The sequence below is a fragment of the Argiope bruennichi genome, chromosome 7, assembly GCF_947563725.1.
Source record: "Argiope bruennichi chromosome 7, qqArgBrue1.1, whole genome shotgun sequence".
In the NCBI taxonomy this organism is placed as follows: Eukaryota; Metazoa; Arthropoda; class Arachnida; order Araneae; family Araneidae; genus Argiope; species Argiope bruennichi.
The window spans coordinates 16,438,992-16,459,583 of NC_079157.1; positions in this window are offsets into that span (position 1 = coordinate 16,438,992).

A 20,592-nucleotide genomic window follows, 5' to 3' on the forward strand; every position below is an offset into this window, starting at 1 on the left:
GATTTGGCGACGAATTTGGCAACTTTGGTGCCAAAATAGATTATACTCGAGACATTGAGAATTTTCCTGAACCGTCCAGTAGGAACCGAGATACGCCTCGAACGTTCCTGATTGGTTGAGAGGCTTCTAGCCCCGCCCCCTCAGACCTATAAAAGGAGGCGGCCGCGGCTGCCAGAGTCGTTGTAGTCGGAACAGACGGTAAAGAACTGGCCTTCCAGAGTTAAGCGGAGCAGCGACGGAGTGAAGCTAGTACTGAACTAAGCCGTGTGCTACTATCTGCAGTAGAGTCTGTTGTATGCTGCTGTTTATGCTGTTTTGTATGCTGCTGTGTATGCTGTTGTATGCTGCACGTCTCGGCTGAAGATAATCGTCTTCTGTGCTGTATATAGTTGTCGTCTTTGTGCTGTCCTGTGTGTCTTCGTGTAAATAAACGTCGTTGTTTTATTTTCTACTGCCGCCTGGTGATTGAGCGTTCTTCACACCATTTAACCCCCACTATCCAAACGAACCCCGGAAATTCCGTAACAATAAATAAGCATTCCAACACAAATCCAATCTGAAATAAATTCTAATAATAAAATTCGTTTAATACATGATTATAATAACCATTATCGAAGTACTTCCAAAGCAGTGCTTCTGAATTCAATCGGTAAATATTACCAGTTATTCTCAATAGCATGAATTTTCAAATCAAAAGTTTGCCAGTATAGAAATTTCGGTAACCAACAGAAAGTTGATAAGTATCGAAAATTTGATAAGCATCCAATAGTCGGTTTATCGAAGTTTCGATCTGCACAAAGAGCTCGGTCAAGACTGATGATCATCAGAATTTAGATAATTATCAACTGTTGGATGTACCGATATGCCACTAAAAAAATCTTTATCATCAATAAAACAACAATAAGATTTAATGAATTGTAGTTCATTAAAACGAAATGAAGCAATAGTTTTAGAAGCATAGACTTTAAAAATTATATTTTTTAAAAAATTTAAAAACACGTAGTCTAGAAAAAGAAAACAAATTAAAAAGGAAAAAATCTCAAGATATAATTCTGAACAGATTTCGAAGATAAAATTTCGACTTGCATGGATGGTTTTACTTAATTTGCAACTTTAAACTTGCAGTCTTCATTTTTCAAATTTTTATTCTTGAATAATATTTTTCTATTTTTATGTCCGTTATGCTTTTGTCAATAATAATAAGTCATCAAATTATTTTTCGAAATGATTTGTAAATCATTTCAAACAATAAAAATAATATAATTTCAATCTTTTAACACACAAGGATTAAAATATGTATAACATGATAAATGTTTAAATAAAAGAAAATTGAACTAAACTTAGTATAAAAAAAGACATGTAATGAATTCTGCTAATATGTTTTTTAATCTATTTTATATTAACTATAATTATATGCGCGAAATTTCAAATTAAATTTTTCATTGAATGATAAATATTAAAACATGGAACAAAATTTACTGACTCAAATAATTTTATATATTTCAAATTAAACATGAAATCCTTATAAATGTCAGTCTGAATGATTCTTATAATTTGGACGGAATGTTACAACAAGGAAAAAAATCATCAGCTTCTTGAATTTTGGTTTCATTATCACTAATTAGAAATATGCGCTGGTGCAGTTTGCTAACGCAAACTGTTTTGTTGCACTAGAACTTCACATAAAATGAAATAATTACATGTTGATAAAAGAAAATGTAAGTTTTGACCAAATTTTATCATTTTATTTGATTTTTTCATTTCAAAACATTATTTCGAGTTGCTTGCTTAAAGGATTATTAAAGTAAAATGTTTTAGAAGGGCAGTGTAACAATATAACATAAAATCGTAAAATCTTTGCTAATAGTCGTAAAATGCACCAATACTAAGTCTGAGTAAATACCTATAAACATTGAAAAGGAAAATTAATTCTAATTCATTTGATCAATCCACCTATCGACTCAATGGGTCATGATTTCTGGTTATGATAATTATAAATCAATTTTTTCCAAATTTTCCAATATCGAAAAATCAATATTTTCGATACTTTGGAAATCAGCAGAGCCCTATATGTATATAATTGAATTTTTGAATTATCGAATTAACATAATTACAAAACTGCAGGCTGATAGACAACCACATCCTTGATATGTCTTTTTTGCAAATTTGACACATATTTACGCTTTAAATGTTAAATCTGTGAGCTGAAATTTTATTTTTCTGGCTCTTTTCGTTTTGTAGTTAACGTATATCAGCTTTCTATTTTGACAGTCGGTCAGACAAAGAGACTTACTTTGAATTTGTTTTGTCTAAAACTGGATAGAAATCTGAAAATTTGGAGCTGTGACCATATTCCAAATTTCATTCATATAGCTCAATGTATTTTTGAGTTATTCTGAGTGTTCATAGGTAGACGTCATTCTACAAGTATGTTTTCCGGACTCATAAAAAAAACTGAAATAAAGAGGTTTGTCAAAATCTTGAATTCAAATTTTTTTGGATTCGAAATTTTGATAAACCTCTTCATTTCAGTCATTCAATATTTTCATTTTTATACATCGTATATGAGAAAATAAAAAGATATATTATTAATCAAGCATATGATTAATCGTTTGATCATTTTCACTTTTTACCGTGATTACAACTGTTTTGCCGGCGTCCTGGCATAGGGGTAGCGCGTCTTCCCCGTGATCTGGGCGTCCCGGGTTCGAGTCCCGGTTTGGGCATGGTTGTTCTTCTGTTGTTCTATCTGTGAGATGTGTGAATGTGCCCTCCTGTAAAAAGGGGTTGTGCAAGCGAATGAGTGATGCGTGAGTGGAAAAGTCGTACTCTTGGCCCTAGTTGGCGCTGCTATAAAAAATAAGAGACGTTCCCCTCAGGCTTAAATCGCTGTCTTCGTAACAGTGGGCTTGTCAGTGGCAAGTGCCGTAAGAAACAAACAAATGTTTTATTATTCTCCGCTATATGGGTACTTTCGATTAGACCAAACGATTGTAATGTCGCATCTGCATTAAAAAGAAAAAAGATCAATTTTAGCTGACTTCGTAGCAATAACAATAATGGATTCTGAAAACAAAATTAAGGAGAGTATGTATTGAAAAATTACTAAAAATTATTTTAGGACTCCACAATGATGAAATAATTTTTTCAGTTCATCAAAAGTTTCTTGATTTCCATTAATGATGAAGAAAATCGAAAAAGTATTGTCAATACCTTCGACTCATATTGAAAACGATTACTACTGATGAAATGTCAGTCGTGCTGCCATCTACCGTAAGAAGCAAGAAATTAAATATAAATGAAAATAGAAAAATGTAAATGAGATTACAATCAAGTATATATATATATATAAGAGTATTTGAAACAAAGAGTATTTGAGTAATCAACGTAAGTAATGAGAGTAAATCAAAGAGAAATATATTCTTCATTCTTCTAATGTAATTTCCAAGAAAGAAGACCGAAAATCATACACCACTGAATGCATAAGCCGCAAATGAATAAATTGAATATTCCTATTTGAGAGACAGTAATAACACAATCAAAATATTTCAAATTGTAAAAAAATTATTATATATTACTCCGAAAAATATTTCCAACTTTTATATCATTACAATTTAATATCTCTATCGTTAATCTATTTCTACTGACGATAAACAAAAATGTGTATATTTCTACAATGCAGGACAGAAAATGCTTGATTTGAAGAAGCAAGAATGGACCTCAAAGCAATTCTTTTGAAATTAAAAAAAAAAAAAAATTAAGTGAGAGTTCGGAGTTTATAAATTAATTTTTGGAAATAAATTAATTTTTGCTTAGTTTTATTAAAAAGTTAGTATAAAGTTATTAATTAAATTAGCTAAAAGTTAAAAAGTTATTAGTTTTATTTATAAATTAGTGTCTAAATTAATTTCTGCATCATTTTAAAATTCAAGAGTATGTTTTATTGATATGAATATAGTTGCTGTACCATTCAATTCTAAATTTTGGAAAAAAAAAATGTTTTTTTTTTTTTTTTTTTTTTTTTTTTTTGTAAATTTAATAGATTTCTAACCATTTTTATCGTTCAATTATTTAATCGCCTGGTTACTCTCATTACCGAAAGTTAAGATTGTAAAGTACATATTTACATCAAGAACCACAGATTCTATGTAGATAGATCCGCGCAGTTTACATCAGGAATCAAATAAGAGGAATTCCAGCTCCATGAAAGTAAACATGCAGTTTATGGAGTTTAAAATAAATTACACAGACGCTTAAGCTTTTAATGTTGCCACGATACCGCGGGAATTAACCTCATATATATAATATATAAAGCAGTGTTAAGGTAAGTGACCTTGGGAAAAATAAGATTGTAAAATATATACCGGTTGCGGCATAAATTAGTGCAAACTTCAAAGAATCATAATAAAAAAAAGTAATGCTCGAAAAAAAATTGAGGTTTGCGGGAATATGTTCAGAGAGCCTTAGGAGTTTGTCATTTTCATTAAAAAATGTCTTTAAAAATGACCGATAGATGGCGCTCACACGTTATACCGAGACTGTTTATGCAAATCAGCATTGCTATAAAACGCAAGGCTGGAAATGGATCTGTCATCCGACGCCAGTAGCATGCTATCGCTACCGGATCGAACATTAATGGTTAAACTGTTCTATAAGAACGGCGAATCCGCGACTAAAGCATTGCGACAGTTACTGACGGTGAAAGGAATAAGGCGAAGAAAAACTCAATTTCATTGAATGGGATATTCAAATTTGTTCGCCGTTTTGAGGAAACGGAAAGATTAGAGGAACGTTCACGAAGTGGCAGACCATCCGCCAGCACTGACCGCATCCCTGTTATCCAAAGGGTCATGAGAAATGTGGCAGCCGAGGCTTCAACGGGGAGTGCCCATGAAGCAGGTAAAGTAACAGGAATTCCGGAAAGGTTGATCCGACAGATTCTGCACCAAATCTTGAAACTGCATCCGAAAAAGATATAGGCATTTTAACAGTTGTTACCAGCAGATTGACATTGAAAAGACACGCCTTTGCAACATGGGTGCTCGCACAGATGGAACATGACCCATAATGGTTACTGAACATCATGTGGACAGATGAAGCCCACTTTTCATTAGATGGTGACTCCAATACGCAAAACAGTCGTATTTGGGCGACATCAAACCCTCGTGCGTACACAATCAAACCACTACATTCTCCACATGTGACTGTTTCGTGCGGTTTGACTGCGTCCTTCCTTCCAGGCCCTTTCTCTTTTGAAGAGCGCTGTCCTGTATCCGATTTGAAAACTTGTTCCGTCACTGTAGAACACTATTTTAAGCTTTTGCGTGACCATGTTACGCTTGCTTTGTAGCAAAGACGTGCATTATCTTCCGTCACCTTCATGCAGGATGGTGTCCCGGCCCACGTTGCTAGTTTCGTTAAGACGTTCCTCCTAGACACATTCACTGAGGACAGAGTGATAAGCCGAGGATGTAAGAATGAGTGACCGTCACGATCGCCAGATCTTGCTCAAGTGGACTCTTGGTTGTGGGGATACCTAAAGTCTCGTGTCTACCGGAGCTCTCCTGCCACTTTGATGGAATTGAAAGATGCCATTCAATTTTTCGTTGGTGGCATCGATGCCGACATCTTACAAGACTCTCTTCCTTAATACCTTTTGGTGGCGGTCATGTTGAGCATCTTTTGCTTTAAAATAAAATGTACTATAGTGTTACTGCGCTCTGTTTTCCTGAATTGCATAAACCGTCTCGGTATGACGTGTGAGAGCCATCTATCGGTCATTTTCTAAATACACTTTTTTTAAGGAAATAACAAAATCCAAAGGCTCTCTGAACATATTCCCTCAAACCGCAATATGTATATACCGGGTGCGGCATAAATTCGTACAGACTTCAAAAATTCATAACAAAAAATGTAATGCTCGGAAAAAATTCTTTTTTTTTATTATGATTTATTGAAGTTTGCACGAATTTATATCATATATATATATATATATAGATATATATACCGCACCCGGTATATATATCTATATATGTATAGCTGATTGTTGATCAACAATGAATTTAAAATATCCAAGTAGTTTGGGTTTTGAACCTTTTAGACTGTAAACTTATATTATTTTTTAAGCCATAGCTTCATGTTGCTAATTAGTACCAAACATTTTTGTTAACGATATCAAATATGACTATGATGGTCTGTTGACCAAATTGAATTGGCTGCAATGATCTGGTATCGTTTTCTTGTTGTTTTGATGTATTTGTTTGCCTTCCAGCCAAGTACTTTGAAAGAACAATCCCACGAAAAATGTGCTTTGATCGAAGGTTTAGTGTGCATTAAATTATTTGGAGTCAAAGGGCTAAGTAAATGTTTCGAAGTTGCATTTTATTTGGAAATGATAAAGAATACACAATTATTTATGCTTCTCAATGTGTAAGTGCATCATTTGTGATTTAATATCGACAAGCTAACATTCTGTGGGTGATCTTCCACAAGTTGTGATAGATGGAGTCTTCTTTATTTGATGGTTGCACTTCCAACGAAGAATTAATGATAGACAATTTAACTTCTGCCAGATTTTCTTCGGAAATACAATAAGCTTGCTGTAAGTCGTTTCAGCGATGCCGACGAGCGTCCAGACCGATATGCCCAACCAGCAACCCATCAGGCCTCCAATATTACTGAACAAATCCCAAGCCTAGAAGAAATTAGAAAAATATACCACTTTTATAATCATAGCAATACAGCATTTTAATGATACTAGCCACCTTTCGCGACCAGCTTATTTGGCCAGATTATTGACTGATCAGGCTGTTAAATGATTAATATGAAATATATGTTAAAATTATATTAATTTGATACTATTGCAAAAAGCATTATATACATTACGAAACAAATGCAGAAATGATGTTTTTACTATGGATTTAAAAGCATGAGAATGAAATATTTAATGGATGTTTGTCATAGCATTTAAAAACACAACTATTCAAACTGAATTAAAACTATTATTAAAATTAATGGGCAATATCGCACGGAAATGAAACTGATATCATTCGAAATGTAATTTTTAGAGTCTTACGATAATACGAAGACCATTTATGTAAGAAAATTGCTGGGGATGATATGAGCACCCATTTTCATTGGCAAATTATAACGTTTTCACAACCACACATTATAAAGCCTATTTTTGTGCTTGATTTACCTTTCTATTTGATGTCTGTTTCTTGATGTCTTTTATATTTTCTGTTTCCTGAATGAATATATCTGTATGGTAAACGGCGGAAAACTTACTATAACATTTCTGGTGACATTTTGTTCCATTCATTAGCTAAGCGAAAAGCTGAATTGAATGCATCTGGAAAACACGTATGATGGAACAGTCTGAAATTCGCATGATAATTTATTTACATTGACTGCTGTCATTCGTCAATGAGTAATAAGAGCGATTTTTGTGCCACGTGCATTAACATCATATATTTATATGTTAGCATGTATAGCCGTAAAGGTACAATTTTCGGAATTTCAGATAGGGATTTCTTTCCCAAGCGTCGATGTAAGCTAAGAAATCTTAGGTATCTTTAAATGTATGTTGTAAGCATGCACGAAAGGATTTTATCCCCTGTCTCTGAACGTGAGAAGACAGAAGTCATCGGTTTTCTATAGGGCGTGAAGATTTATTTAAATGAAAAAGTGGAAATTGGATCAGGAAATAAGATAACATTTTCGAATGAATTTAACGTGGACCAATATAAGATAAAAATTAAGAAATTAACTAGCATTTAGTTTATATTTTAAAATATCGTTACATATATAAAAATATACAACATATAAATCATCTCTCTCTCTCTCCACAAACACTCATTGATTTTCAATTTGAAGTATCAAATATTTCAATCATCCGCTAACATTAACGTCAAAAGATTCTTATTTTAACGTTTAACGTTTTTGTCATTTAGTTTTGTTGAATTTGGATGGAATTAAAGTGTATGTTATGAATCACATAATTTTGACCATCAGCAGACACCAAATCGTAAACTATTTATAGGCAGCTGCTTTATATGATTGCTATATATTTCAGTGGTTTATATAATATACCTTTAGGAAGTTTCTTTCTTTAATCATGACTCCTAGAATCCTAGGCTATACTCCGTTTCACCCTAACTTGGCAGTAGTGTATATTCTAGGGATGCCGAATCGCAGTCGTTATCAGGGGAACTGGGTTACTTTAAAGTACAAAGTTACTAGAAATGCAAATCACTGGCGAAACTTTATCTCGCAAATTTTTCGCCAAATAGTAAATATTTATTTACTGTATTATATTATCACTTTATCAGAGAATTAATTGTTTCCTTATTTTCATTATTTTTCCAATATTATTGATACATTATTTTAATAAATCATTAATGTTATTTCATTTCGTTTCATCGTTTCTGAAAAGAAAACCCTAAATCTTTCAATATTCGGTAAAGCATAGTTCGGCTAATGTTTTTCGAAAAGATATCTGTATCATCGTTCACATCTCTTAAAACTTTATCTAATTTTGGGACCTCATTTCTACGAAAATATGCATGGATTTTTCGTCAAATACAGGATAATGTAAAATCATCATATTTTACAAGACCTGAATGTTTGGCGGAGATGTAAAAGAAAAGCGCGCCAAATATTTGACCTTGAAGACCGGTTCTATCCAAAGTGGAATTCATTATGTCAATCTTTTAGTTTTATTCGTTCGCTTTATTTACAAAATACTTAACATATAAGCACTTCTAACTTGAGAATAATTTTAAATACATATTGATAAAAAAAGGATTTCTGTAATTTATGATATTATTTGATAAATTTCTGCGCATTTTAACTATTTTAAAGTCGGAATTCATGGGGAACTCTTTCCCAACGCGGAGCGTCACATTTTCTACCTTTTACAATACTGCCAAGTTAGGGTGAAAAAGAGTATAGCAGTCATGGAAAAGTTTAAAACTATATGCATTCATTAAAAATATCTTATTAGTTGCACTGCTTTATATCTTCTTTAATTCTCACAGTTCTAATTCGATTTAAGAAAGCTCCAATTTGATTTAAGGATACTTCCAAAATAACAGACGGGAAGTTTTAGGATTGAAGTATGAATCAGTATATTGCTAGAGAAGGGGGGGGGGACTGTCTTATCTACCACAAAACAAAATAGAATTGATATATAATATAATATTTCATACTTGTCGCCTTAGCCGGTTCGCCGGGAATATTGGCTATATTTTATGTCAAATAAGTCGTTTTATATTGAAATGCATGTTTATGATTCTGCGAAATTGTTTGACATTAAAGCAGTGTTATTTCAGTTGTTTTAGTTAAGCTTTATTGATTGTGTATGGACCTTTCTAATGGATACATCCCCGCAATATAATAAGATTACTAAAAATATAAATACCATGTTCATCTAATTTCTAAATTTCACGTTATTGTAACTTTCCTTTTTATTTATCGTGTAAACTACACAGATATTAAATAAAATCCTTCTTTTTTTAGCTTTTAACAATAGAAAAAAGTTACATAGTAAAATATTTGACGAAACAATGAAAAAGATTTGAATTTAAGGATAATAATGAAATCCATTGTTAAAATATGAGACAAAAGACATTTTTTTAAAAAAATCCCTAAATTCAGAAAAAAAAAAAATCCTGCGACTATTAAATTGATATCCCGAAAAAGACGATTTTCTAAATTTTTTAAATACTGTGATTTATAGTTTTATTTATTCCAGTGATATTTTCTGGAGATATCAAGAGAAAGCACTAAAATTCAGCTTAATGTTTAATTAATTAATTTTTTTTTAAAATCGCCCCAACTTGCACATTTATACTCATCAAGGTATACATATGCTAAATTTGGCAGCTCTCATTCCAAGGGTTTGGCCTAGAGCGGCAACACAAACATAGACATACATACATACACATATTCTTTCCTATTATTAGTATAGTATTGATATATCTACTTACGCCGTACAATTGATTATGAGATATAACAGTAACGTCACGGTCACTGAGGAAAACATTGACGGGTATAGTGCTTCTGCAGAAAGAGAGAATAACATGGTTTAGACATTTAATCACTACTGTAAGTTAATTGTCGGTATCAAAATGAATATTAAGCAAAACCATCAATTACAACCACACATTTCTACTTATAAAGAAAGTAAAATTACTATAAAAGTACATACATCAGTACAGAGGTAGAAATGAATAGTTTTCCGTAAAGTAATTGAAATTTCTTTGTAAATTAGAAATTCTTTGTAAATTTGAAATTTTTTTGTAAATTTGAAATTTCTTTGTAAATTTCTACTTTTAAAACAAGTACAATTACTATAAAAGTACATACATCAGTACAGAGGTAGAAATGAATAGTTTTCCGTAAAGTAATTGAAATTTCTTTGTAAATTAGAAATTCTTTGTAAATTAGAAATTTCTTTGTAAATTTGAAATTTCTTTGTAAATTTGAAATTTCTTTGTAAATTTCTACTTTTAAAACAAGTACAATTACTATAAAAGTACATACATCAGTACAGAGGTAGAAATGAATAGTTTTCCGTAAAGTAATTGAAATTTCTTTGTAAATTAGAAATTCTTTGTAAATTTGAAATTTCTTTGTAAATTTGAAATTTCTTTGTAAATTAGAAATTCTTTGTAATTACAAAGAAATTTCTTTGAAATTTCTTTGTAAATTTCTACTTTTAAAACAAGCACAATTACTATAAAAGTACATGCATCAGTACAGAGGTAGAAATTAATAGTTTTCCGTAAAGTAATTGAAATTTCTTTTTAAATCAGCATAAATAGAACTGAAATGCTAATTTTCTTGATTTTCATAGAAATATAAACCATTGCAAAGATTTTCCACAAATTCTACTCACAAGTAATAAAACATAAATGAAAGGTTTCATTAAAAATATAATAACGATTCATTAAATATTTAAAACCCTGTTAAATAAAAACCAAATTTTCAGTACTCCAAAGCAATATAGCGTAACACACAACAACCTGCTAGCTCTGCAGGATTTTCACTCCAGTTTAACCTAAGGTTTACTGGATTTAAAATAGCCAAAATGCTAGAAACAGGATTATTAGAATAAAATTTATTTTAACTCATTAACTTTGAAAAAAGTTTATTTAACTAAAAAAGTGTTTTGAAGTTTCTCTTATTCAAGATTTCTAAAAAAAAAAAAAAAAAAAAAACTAATATCTAATGCTAAGCATCCGCAATAACTTTTTTCATTCGTTCTCAATCCTAATTTATTAAGAAAGGTGTTATTAAAGCAATAGTTTTATTTCCTGCCTCCAAGATGTCCGGTGGCATCATAAATTTATAAAAGAGCTTGCGAGAAAGTTTTTGAGAGACCATTCCCACTGGTCAATACAAATAATCTGCAATAAGAGTTGCAGATTATTTGTTTTATTTGGAATTTGAAAGATTAATTGCTTCGAACTGCTGAAAGTTTATATCACTTGTTTAGAATATTGAATTTCGTTGATTTTAAGTTTCTAATGAAATGGTAAAACAATTTTTATAAATATATATTTACCTTTTCTGTCCTGAAAGTTCATCAGGAATGATGTCCTCTACAGTGTATTGGTATTTCCTCTTCCTAAATAAAAGTGATAAAAGAAAAGTATTTTGAAAAACTGATTATGATAATAGCAGTTATCATGAATATTTTAGGTTAATAAAGATCATTATTTATGTTTTAGGTAATTTGAAACATTTAAAATATTTAAAATGCAATTTATATTATATTTATTATGAAGTTTCTAAAATTTATCTTATATATATATATATATATATATATAATAAAAAATAGAAACTATTGTAATTTAATACAAAATATCAATTAAGTAAAAGAACTATTTAAATATATTGCTAAAAATATATATTCATATCTAAACTTTAATTGATAGATATCAAATAGAAAGCAAAAAATAAATAAATAAATAAAATAAAAAAAATAAAACTCATTTTTTTGGCGTAAAATCCTTCGAAACATGTAGGAATATCTTTTTGGCTAACACATGACGACACATTGCATATTTTGCTAATTGTTCGTGTTTTATGCACGTTTTTTTTTTTTTTTTTGAACTTTACAGGAAAAAATCGCAAAAAATAAAGCAGGGCACGAGCGTTAAAAATACGAAACCGTCTGGCAAAAAGCAAATTTGAAATATAAAATGTTTTCTGGCTTTAAATATGGGTGGTCTTTCAACGAAGACAATAAACGAAACTCCCCCTCCCACGCCAACCACAAAATCTGCATCGCACCCTTCACTGAAAAATATTAAGTTATAGCTTTCTCACGGATACGAGAGACGCCAAAACAGAAGATAAGCGAGCGAAGAAACAAATGTCCTAGACAGGTGGTGTCCCCAAATGAGACCACCCACAAATAAGCTACTTTGGTTAGATCTTATATTAATTAGAAGCTTCAAAAGAATTATGATTTAAAACTTCATTTATATTGTAAGAAAGCGGGTGACAGATTTTGATAAAATCTTAATTCTTAAGAACTCAAAAATAATAATAATAATAATAATCACACATTTGAGGCAAAAAAAATTGAGGTATTTTTAGCATAAAATTAATACCAAACAAGCAATATAAAATTGCTCGGGTTACCATCTATTCATTAGAATAGAAACCAACTGCATTTTTCCAACAATTTTTTCAGTTTTAAAATCAATTTTTCTTTTACAGAAATTTTTTAAATTGGTGTCCTCTTTTGCAACCACCGTCCCAGAATGGGTTATAAGAAAATCAATAATCAAGTTTTTTTCAAAATGTTTAGATCATTTCGTAATATTTTTTTCAAGTTAAAAGCACAGCTCAAAAGATCATGTTGAAATTTTCGATAATGGAACTTACAAGCAGCTTGGTCGACAGTTCGCCATGCAATTTTCAAGAAAATCCCAATCTTGGCTAAGAAAGAATCTATTGCCCCCGCATCCCTCTGTAAAGATATTGGAGAATGAAAGACATTTAACAGCAAAGTTTTATTAGTTTGTGACTTTTAAAAGCAGCAATAATTCAGTGTGAAACGAGGTTACTGTATGTGACTACGTTAGGGATGAGTGTTTTGAAAAACATCCTAAAATAGTTATGTTTTTCAATATTTGAATAAAAAGGATTGAAATAACATCTATGAAAACCATAACAAATAAGTGGCAAAAGTTTTTAAATATTGCAAAAAAGAGATTTTTTTTTTGGTTAAATAGATGTATAAAGCAAAAATCTTCTAATTTAGAGGCTTATCAAATGATTTGCTTAAAATTTTGCAAATAGTTTTGGAATATTTTAACTAATTCCTGAACAAAAAAAATAAGCTGTATTTCCATCCGTTTTTTAAATATTAGGGCTTTACTGATAAATAACACGAAATATCCATTTTTTTGACTTCCTGAAGTTAAACTAAAACACAGTTTCTAAATGGATAGATTATTTATAGCTCAGAAGTATATTGACAAATTACTATATCGATTGTGATAGAAAAAATATGCATTAAATTTTAATTTATGAGGTTTTTCGGAAAAAAATTCCATTATATTCTGTATTAAATAAAACAGCATCTAAAGATGTAAAATAGCATTAAAACATATAAAAATATGAAAAACATAATATCTTCCCAATAAATAGATATAGAAGCTAAATTAATTAAAAAGGATATTAAATAAAAAATATTTATATATCTGCAAAAAAATAGACTTTTTTACGTAGTCACTTACCAGAACTAATAGGTGTAAGTGCTACAACCGAAGAAGTGAACTTAATAAGGGTACAACTTAGAAACATCAAAAAACGCAAAGATAAATAAATAAATAACCAACAAAATGCATATATCTGGCATTTGCAATTTTGAATCAACCTGTACTTTAAATTTGTTCTGTGAATTGAAATAATTACTCAAGACTGACAACAAAAGAATAGTAGCTCTATCCTAGATTTTGCCCAATTATCAGACAATGACATTTGGACTACCGATTTCTAAACACTGTTTTAACGAGTGTAGAGGTATATTACGCATTTTTATGTTTATTCCATTCTAAAACATAGTTTATTTAACTATCTAAAATAAGAAATTGTATTTGAACTTTTTGATACTTTTGTCGTTTGCCGTTAGATCACATACAAAATTTCCTTTATCAATGTCCTTGCGATTTTGAATTATTGGATTTGCACATATGTGACAGAAGTTCAAAACATTTACAGATTTGGTTCAAAATTTGAACAGATTTACCATTCAGATGATGAATCTTTGTACCAAATTTGACTGATCTACATTTTTGACTTTCTCGTTATATAAAGTATATTGAGAATATTTTAATAGTTAAAAATTAAATCAAATGAATTTTATTAAATTAATTAAAAATTAATTCAGTTATGCATACGTTTGGTGCTCATAATTTTTTCAGGAACTGATCCTTTATTAAATTCCTTATTATTCATGTTAAATCTCATGATATTCTAATGTCATTGAAAAGTTAAATTCCGATTATTCAATGTTTTAATTGTGCGTTGTCTTTTGGAGTCCTAGACTTACTTTTTACACTGGCATAAAACTTGCTCAGATAATAAACACCATTTTCTGTCAACAATTAAAGAAATTCTAGTGATCAAACGATTAAACGAAAGAACGGAAACAGTTTGAATTTCATTGTAATAACAAAATCTATTGTTGGAAATTGTGCAACATAAGTACTTTAAAAATTATCAAAATTCGAGGAAAAAATCCATGACTTGAATCGATATCATTCAAACGAAAAATTTTTAAATTTAAAAATTATAATAGAATTAGATTTTGTTCAATATTTTCAGGATTTATCGTGGAAAATCGGTTACGTTTTAGTTAATCTAATTAAATTATAAAAAGAAGCCCCGAGTGAAAGAGCATATTTTCACTCTTTTCGTTATGTATCTACAACGTTTGATAATTCTAGTGTCAAAAGATCTGGCCTCTTAACAAGATGGTCTAGCCCAGACACAACAAAACAAACATTCTATTTATTATTGGTAGAGATTTTTAAAAAATTAATGAATCTTCGAGTTTTATACTTTCAAGTATAAAAGGAAATAAAACGATTTCACACTCTTGACAAATCCAGCTTATTTCATTTGTTATGTTATCATATTTCAAAATAAGGTTGAAGTGAAATAGAATTTTCAATCCAAATTACATCTAAAATGAAGGTTAAATAGCGGCAGAAATTTTATTTCTTTCTGAAGTACTAAATTTGCTTACTTGTGAATTTCAGTTTTTACTTTCTCTGATACATAGTACATAGAACGAATAGTAATCGAAAAAAAATTCGAACTTGAGATTTTGATGAATCTGAACGCATTAGATCACCCCCCCCCCCCGAGTTCGAAAAACAAATTTTTGGAAAATGTACATTTATATATCAGTCTGCGACAATAACTCAAAATCACTTTGAGCTAAAAAGATGAAATTTGGTATGTGATCTTTACACCATATTCTTAGATCTACTGTCAAGTTTGGAACAAAATCCGTTCAGAGGAAGTTTGTCTGTCCTGCTGTTCGAATGTAATGAAAATAACTAAAAAAAAGAAGAGAGCTAGATATATAAGATTTGGTACACAGATTTAACATCTATAGTGTAGATACCAATCCAATTTTGAACGAAATCCAATGAGAGGTTGACTGTCTTTCTGTCTGTGCTCCCAGAAACATATAAACGCGATAAATAGGAAACGCAGTGACTTCAATATATAAAATTTGGTATGTGATTTTATAACTACAAGTGTAGTTTTCTGTGAAATTTTGTTTGAATAGGCAGGGAAAACGTGTCTAAAACACAAATTCATTTCATGGTATTATTAACGGATGCCAGAGATTAATCGCCAAATAACTCGCCAAGGATGACATTCAGTGAAAATGGGAAGGTCACTTAAAAAGTTAATATTTCATAACTATTATATGCCAATTCTATACAAGGCGTTATATAGAAAAATACTTCTTTTAAAGTGTATACTAGAAAGATTTGGGAAGATCACTCAGCTAGTTTAGATTTTAATGAAAAATTATTAAACTTAAGGTGTATATACACACTTGAAACTTCGAACATTGTTCAAAATATCGAAAAAATTTTATTGCTTAATGATGTTCTTTGATCCTTTAGCTTTCAAACGATACCAAGATGTTGTCAGTATTCGAAATATTTCTCGAGTTAAAATTATTTTTCTTGAGGTGCTTTCATTAAAAACTCTAGTTACGGTGTTTTTAAAACTTATTTTATGAAGAATGATATTTTTCCACTATGTTGCTTCATTCAAACAATCATAACTCAACAAGAAATTAACCAAATACAGTTATTTATATATCAAAATAATCTGTATGAAATAGCGAATGTTTTGTGCCTCCATCAAAATCATATTTATAGAAATAAATTTTTAATAGCTGTTTAAATGTTAAAATTACAGAAAAAATCTCGCTTTTTCTATTCATCGTTGATGAAAAAATTGTTTAAAAAAAAACTGTATATTTTTATAACTTGATGGAAACAGACAACATGAAGACTAATATTAGGCATCATTTCCAACTAGAATTAAGTGTCTGTACAAATTAGAATTTAAGATATCATGTTTCAAAAAATAGGCTAATTAGCTCATCAAATATTATTTAATTAATTAATAATTAGTGTAATATGGTTTTTTTTCCCTGAAATGAGTTTAAACATATATTAATAACCTACTGTAAAAAAACTGTATTTTTAAAGTTAAAATTTTTTAAAAAAATTTTCAAGTGTGTACGTATACCTTAAAGGGATGGAATATTCAAGCAATATAATAGTGTAGAGGAAAATTTTCAAAATTTAAGATCACTTTCGTGCTATGATATATTTTATAGGTAATTAAGTTATAAATTATCTTGTGTTATCTGGCAGTATCTACATAATTATTTCACATTGGTTTTCCAGTGTTATTTATTTTCAATTAATTAAAAATCTATAAATTTCATAAAATTCCACCCAAAATGTATATTTACACCTTGAAAATGATGTTAAAATTAAATCTATGAAAGATTTTATAGTCTTGTGTTTAACAATCAGTCCTACAGAGTACTCAGAGAAAAAATTCTAACGACAGCTACCTTTATCAGAAATCAGTAGATGTTCCTTTTTATGTGAACTTATTTCATATTTGTTTAAGTTTTATATTTTTTATAATCAAATCTCCGAAATGTGTCTTTTTCCACATACATAAAATGACAGCTATACATCACTAAAATTATAGTTGAATTTTTGTCCTTTGCATTGTCTTAGTTGGTCAAAATACGGCATCCAAAATGGACAGGGTTTTCTTCACTTTACTGTAAAGCCCAAAACACTCATGTGCGGGATTCTGCAATTCGAAATCTGAGTACGTGGCTTTCACGAGCATGTGTCATGTCCACAATTTTATGCGAGAGTGAGGAGTAAAAAAAATATGCGAGAAAGTTTCGGGAAGACCTCTCTAGTTAGCTTTATCTTGTTTATTATATAAATTCTAACTAAGCATTGCCGTCTATCCTGACCCGTTCTGAGGCCCACTGAGTGACCAGACGCAGCGACAACACAGACGGGAACTGTGGTTGTATATTCAAGGCCATCACCGGCAATAGTACCAACCTACCTGTAGGAAACGAGTCAACAATAGAGGAATTTTATTTCCACCCCATATTATTTTTTTCCACCAAGACGGCGCCAATCAATCAACATTTGGGAAATAAAATTTAGATAAGTTTACTTGTATTGCAGATTTCTTTTGGATTCATGAGCATAGTCAGTCTGGACTCGCAATGTGTTGCTATAGACATCTTGACACACAGTTCTTGACACATCTGAAACATATAGAATTTGAAATCTTTTTAATTCATTTTCATAATCTATTTTTAGATTGTTATTGAAAAGAATTACTTCTTTCGAACGCGGTCCAGTTCTGTTGTTTTTCTCCCATAGTGCCTCGTAATCTGTGCAGTTGGTTGGGAATGGATGTGGTAAAAGCTTTTCTTCATTCTAAAATGGAATATAATTTAAAATGCTTGATAATCCGTTTGAAAAGATATGTTAAACAACTTGTGACACATTAAATAAAGTTATTCATTTAATATGAAATACATTTCATTTGAGTTAAAACAATATAACATGTTTTCTGTATTTAATTCACCACTCCTGACAAAGAAATTAACACAAGAATGGTAATATTTCCAGGGTGGATTTTTTATAATAGTGAAAACATCTGTTCATGGAAATAGAATCAATCCTTTTGAATTAACCTTCTCTATAATGTTCACAATCAGAATTTCAAATGAATTTTTCTAGAAAATTTCATGCTTGATTGAAGTACAAACTCTGCTAATAATAAAAAGGAATGTGTGCTGTTTGGTGCTGTACAGGCCAGACCGTTTGACTTACAACTAAGAAAATTTACGCACACACGTATATATACGTTTTCGTAAATGCATTTCCAAATGATTTTCTGAAACTTTCATTTAAGTTTCAAATAATTAAAAACTAAGCTGCAATTTGGCCTTTATTGATTATAACTTCAAAAGTATGACTGTAGAAATTTTATATCGCTTAATTTTTTTAAAGATAAATTGTATTTTTAAAGATACCATTTTAGTAAAATTGTAAATATTTCCTAAATTTCGGAATTTTTAAAATTTTTTTCTTTTCTTAATTTTAAAAGCAGATTGCATTTTTGTCTTGAAATACAAAATTTTAATATTGTTTTCCTAAATATATATAATTACGTGATTCCCTTCGTTATTAAAATGTAACAATTTGTAAGCAATGTTTAACATGTACATTGACATAAGAGCTGTTTCCATTAAAAAAATTCTTATATATAATAAATAGATCATACGCAAGGCAGTTAAAAATAATGCTAATGTTTAGCAGTTTGATTATTTAATGGACTAATAAATGATTTAACTTAAATGCAATGTAGCCAATATCCAAGTCGAAGTAGCTAATGTCGAAGGAGACTAATGAATATAAATTATTTATTTTTTCCGTGATATCAAAATAGCAAGATAAGAAAACTTGATGTTGTACTCACCATTTTCAGGTATATGTTGTATTCGTGCCCAGGTTTCAATGGTTTTCCAAGGACAAAAGGGTTGACAGGTACAAAAGGAGAATGCAAGAAAATAGCGGCTTGATTCTGGAGCCATGGATAAAGCAATTCTTTTCTATCTACTTTGATGACAAAATAGTGAATTTGCACAATCGATAACGGAGCTAAAAGAAAAAATATATTATATTTGTTACGATAAATATTATAAACTGGTGATTATTTATAAATTGTAATAATTATTCAAAATGAAAAATAAGGTTAGTGATAATTACTCCTTATCGCCAATAAGGTTAGTGGTAATTATCCCTGATTAACAATAAGATTAGTGGTAATTATTCATAGTCCCCAGAAATTTTATATAATCACCGAATTAGTTCTTCAAAATTCAATGTGCGAATACTTATGACTGCCACCGTAATTTGTACAAAAAGAGTGTATTAAAAAAACTTACTTTGTTCTTCAAAAGTATAACGTTTTGGTTCACGAGGATTTTCATCTGAAAAAAAAAAACATGTTGTTATACTTATCCTGGAAAATAGTAAAATACATTCAATTTGTATATACTTCAACGCTCTTTCTTATTTCAAGTTTATAACGCTGGAATTCCATATTCACTTCTCATTCATCCATTAACTTCTGTACACAGCAGAACTCCCAAATTTTATAAAAAATGTCAACACATACATACAAAATTTTTAATTCTTTAATTATAAACTAAAATATTAATTTAATTAAATATCGGTTTTATGTAGATGGGGTCATCTGGTGACCAATATGAAATACATTAATTTTGCTTATATAATATTAAATAATTATGAATTATGAAATTTATTTTGGGTACTTATTAATCAACGGTGAAGGTTCCAAAAATCGCCAAATGTATCACCAAATCCATATTGGCATTTCAGCCCTACGAACGCTCATTGTTTAGTAGCCAAATGTAGCACCAAACCCAAATTGGCATTGAAACCTTATGAGCGCGCATTTTATTTGAACATTTTGCTTGGTTGCTAAATGTAGTAACAAAACCCAGTTGGCATTTCAACCGTAAGAGTGTGCATTTTGTTTGGTCGTTTATTGGTTTTTTTTTTTCAACAATGAAATTATCGCCAACAAATCGCCAATCCTACACCGTTAATTAATAAATACCTGATACTGAAACCTAAAAAGTTGAAATAATAAAAACCGGTTTTTAAGCATGATTATTTTAGCGTTATAAAAAGAGAAAATAATATATATATATATATATATATATATATATATATATATATATATATATATATATATATATATATATATATATATATATATATATATTATCTTCGAAAAATAACTAATATTATAATATTATCAGGAAATTTAGGCACAATGAGTATCATTTAAAGAAATCATGGGCACTTATTAAACATTAAATCATCTTCTAAAAGTAATATAGGTTCTAAATTGTTTAATTTATTTCTATTAGAATGTCACATTGTTTCT